The following is a 4,095-nucleotide window of genomic DNA, read 5'->3' on the forward strand; positions in this document are numbered from 1 at the left end:
TCCTCGTGACTTAGGAATAGTTTCTTGTTCCCTTGGCCCAAAATAAAACTTTCTTATCATCATATTTGAGTTTGTGAAAAATTCTCAAGCTAGGTAGCTTAATAAGTTCAGTCTTGATATCCTCTTTCTCATGGAGCTTAAGGCTAGCTTCACTCCCATTTTCTTTCTTCTCCTCCTCCTAGCACCTTGCTCTTCAGGTTTCTTTATAATGAAATAAGTTTTCTTTTTTGGGAACGTATACATTTGGGCGTTCGACCAAGAATATTTACAGTCTCTAGCTAATATACATAATATATACATGTATTATATTATATATTATTGAAGGCTATTTTCTTTTTGCTTGAAAGGCTATTTATGTTAATTTCTCCTTTTTTGTTCACTTGATGTGGATTTATAAAAGGGTAACCGGTGCATGAAGCATCTAATGTCCACACAGGGTTCGAAGAAGGGCCGCTGCTTAGGGGTGTGATGTGGGATTTAATGACTAATCAAAATGTTATTTTCTTGATAGGGAAAAGGGATTTATCGAACGTGGATTCAAGGATTTACGATATCGATTATAGAGGTCCTGAAACTCACACTCACATTCCTACACCAAATCGATCCAAGGGACAGCATAACGGTTGCAAATCTGAAGGCTTTAAAGCTAGTAAGCCTGGCCAAACTCATGTGAGAAATTCTCTTCCTACTTACACAAGAAATAGTAATCCATGGATTTTATTTTCTTAATGTTACTATTTTGCTTAATTTGTTGCAGGGGAAGAAAATTCATGGATGAGTTTGAACAAAGTTTGATTTATTTGGGAATTCAGGAAATTTGGATAAGCAATCATAAAATAAATGAGGATGTTCCTAAACTGCAAAGAGTATGTACATGCATACTAGTTGCAGGAGGCCCGTGCTAAGCCCGGGTCCAAACTCAGTATGTAAGAGTTGTAACTTAATTAAAAAAGTATATAACTTTGTCATATTTTTCTGTTGCATAATTAATTTGACGCAGTGGATAAGTCTTTACAATTATTAAAATTTCTTATTCACATAATTTCTTTTCATTAAAGTTGGTAAAGCGATAAGTACTCTTCCATCCTTAACCAGAGGTATAGGATTTGAGCCTTGGATATGGAGTCGTCTTTCATAGGGACTGCTTTACTCCCAAAGTAGAGACTTTACGCGTGAATTCAGATTAATCGGGCCCAAAGTGGGTATCAGACACCAAACGAGAAACCTAAAGAAAAAAATTAAAAGAAACTTTTTTTAGGAATCAAGTTTGGTATGAAATTAGCAAATATCAAAGACCACAAGTGATTCGATATTTTATAACCTAACACGATTTTGTTAAAAAAATTAACTTGGCAAAGAACATAAATTTGAAAATATTTTGACATTTATGAATATGAGCATATAATTTATTTAGTTGTACATGGAAATTAAACTCTTTTGTTATATATTACTTCCATACCCTTTTATTTCATTTTTAAACAGTTTTTATTTGTTTCGAAATAATTGATTTTCTCAAAAATTAAGAAGGTATTAATTTTTCTTTCAAAAATTATCCTTGCTAACAGATGATTTAAACAACTTTCTACAAAGTATTTGCAAATTCCTACGAGTAAATCTGAGGAAAGCTAAAGGTTAATATTGTCATAACATTTTTAATTAATATTTCAAGTAACTTTCTTAATATGTGTGCAAACAACTTAAAAATCAAATAATACGGAACGGACGGAGTAAATTTTCACTCGAAATTTCATGTGGCAAAGATTTATGGTAGTTAAATGTGATGATCTAAATTTAATCTTAGACGAACTTCAAGAAAAAAAAATCAAAATTCATTAATCATTAAAAAAGAAACTCAAGAAACAATTTGGTTCTTAATTTGTATATGCTCTCTCCGTTCACTTTTACTTGTCATGTTCGTTTTTGAGAATCAATTTGACTAATCTTCGGGGTAAATTTGAATTGGATTAATTTAATATTTTAAAATTAAAATTTAGATGTACAAAATCTATATGAAAAATATTATAAGTTGAAATTCTTCTTCCATTAATATGATAAAAAAAAATACATCTTAAAATGTTAATCAAAGTCCATTAATTTGAATCTTGATAAACGAAACATGACAAGTAAAAGTGAGCGGAGAGAGTACTTTATGATTAAAACATTACTTTTCGGTTAATCAAACAAATTTTTTTTAAATACAATTTAACGTTGACTTATAACGACTTCATTTTCAATTTTGTAGTAATTGCCCGTTAATGATTTTTACTTATGTGTTTATAATGCATCATATGTATTTCAAAAGAGATTGGTGAAATTAGCCGTACAAATTTTTTAAATGACATAACTTATTGTCCGTACACAATGTAAACACAAACAAAGTAAAAGGTAGTCTCACATTATTTGTCGCTTTTTTTTTTTATTTACACGTCACTTAAGAAATATTAGTTATGAGGGGTATTTGACCTATTTTCCCCTTATTTATGTCTAAGCTATAATCTCTCTATTAAATATTTACTTTATTTTGAACTTCTAAAATGACAATCAATTTGATATAATTATTTTTAGTAATCACGATAAATAATTCGAGACGGATGGAGTAACATGATAAGGGCTAAAGTAGATTTTCAAAAGTTACTCTATACACCAATCAAAAGGGCCCAAGTGACAGAGGTCTTAATAAATTGAGGGTCATTTGCACGGTTGACCTTCAAAGGCACAGGTCTTTAATTTTTGTCCCTCAAATTGTTGGTCTTTAATTTTTATCCTTCGCCTAATACCCCGAGGTTCTTGGTTCGAATCTTGGTTCAATAAAAAAAAAAAAAAAAATTACAAGGCAGAAGTTTGTAGCAAAATTAGGTCTTACGGCAAACCTCTGCCTAAATAGGCCTAACTTCCCAAATAGACCTAACTTTGCTACAAACTTCTGCCTTGCGATTTTTTTTTTAAAAAAAATTGATTGAGCGGGGTTCAAACCCGGAACCCATGGGTTTTAGGCGAAGGACAAAAATTAAAGATTTTAAATTTGAGGGACAAAAATTAAAGACCAGTACCTTTGAAGGGCATTCCGCAAAAAAAAAAAATGATAATTTGACTCTAGATTAAAGAGTGGAAATATGTAGGGGAAAAACAACTTTAGTAGCCACACGTAGCAAACTTCATTGCATCATAGAATCAAAATTACTATATAGTCCCTGTGAGGATTACAAAAATCCTCATTTCCTTTTATATATAATACACTCTCCGGGTCAAAAAAAAGTCCATTTAGCCATATGCACACACCCTAAGAAACTACTCACTTCAAGAAAAAAATATGTAAAATTAACTAAACTACCCCTAATTAAATAGGCATTGGGATTTGATCATATAACACTTAATAGGGGGAAATTTAAAAAAATAAGGTTAATTATTTCTTGATTTAATAAGTGGACACTTTTTTTGATCCAAGAAAAAAGGCTAAGTGGATACTTTTTTTGATCCGGAGGGAGTAGTAAAGTAATATGAAAAGCATTGCATTCAATTGCTCCTATTTAAAAATATATACTCTACGATAAATGAGCATTATATTCACTTACCTGTAGTAACTTACCATGGATTGGTGTAAACCCAGGTGTGAATAAATATTTACCAATTGATTGCTGCAATTACCTTTATTATTAATCAATGAAATTATTAGAATTAGAGATCTTTCCCGTATCCATCATTTTGTAACCTATACCTTATCCTCCTACTTTTCTACGTTTCACCCTATAATATATTCATTTCGTTACAACAGATAGCATTTTATGGGGGATCAAATTAACTTTTATCATATTTGTTAACAAAGAGTCAAAGAGAGTAAAATGTGAGCACTGCAAGAGGGAAGACGAATCAAGGGTGCAAACTTGTTCCTCTCCTTTTGTATGTGGCAAGATCAAGTGAGCACCCATTATAATTAAACGACTATCACAACTCTTAACAAATACTAGCAGTTGATTAAGTTTTTATTTCATTTCTTTCACTGCTATGTTGTTTTTGATAACATGGTGTCGGGGCAAACTTGCCCCCACCTCGACTAATTCCACGGGTACCTGCCACCTCACTTCACTGCTATTATAG

The 4,095-nt window shown here is 31.4% G+C and overlaps 1 long non-coding RNA gene across 1 annotated transcript; it reads left to right on the forward strand.

Annotated features, from left to right (window-relative positions):
- LOC132050933 (uncharacterized) lies at positions 1-970 on the forward strand. The gene is made up of 2 exons (XR_009413531.1): positions 1-669; positions 758-970. It is a non-coding gene; the product is annotated as an uncharacterized LOC132050933 (long non-coding RNA).
- Positions 971-4,095: the final 3,125 nt, after the last annotated feature.

The sequence above is a fragment of the Lycium ferocissimum genome, chromosome 3 (genome assembly GCF_029784015.1).
Source record: "Lycium ferocissimum isolate CSIRO_LF1 chromosome 3, AGI_CSIRO_Lferr_CH_V1, whole genome shotgun sequence".
NCBI lineage: Eukaryota > Viridiplantae > Streptophyta > Magnoliopsida > Solanales > Solanaceae > Lycium > Lycium ferocissimum.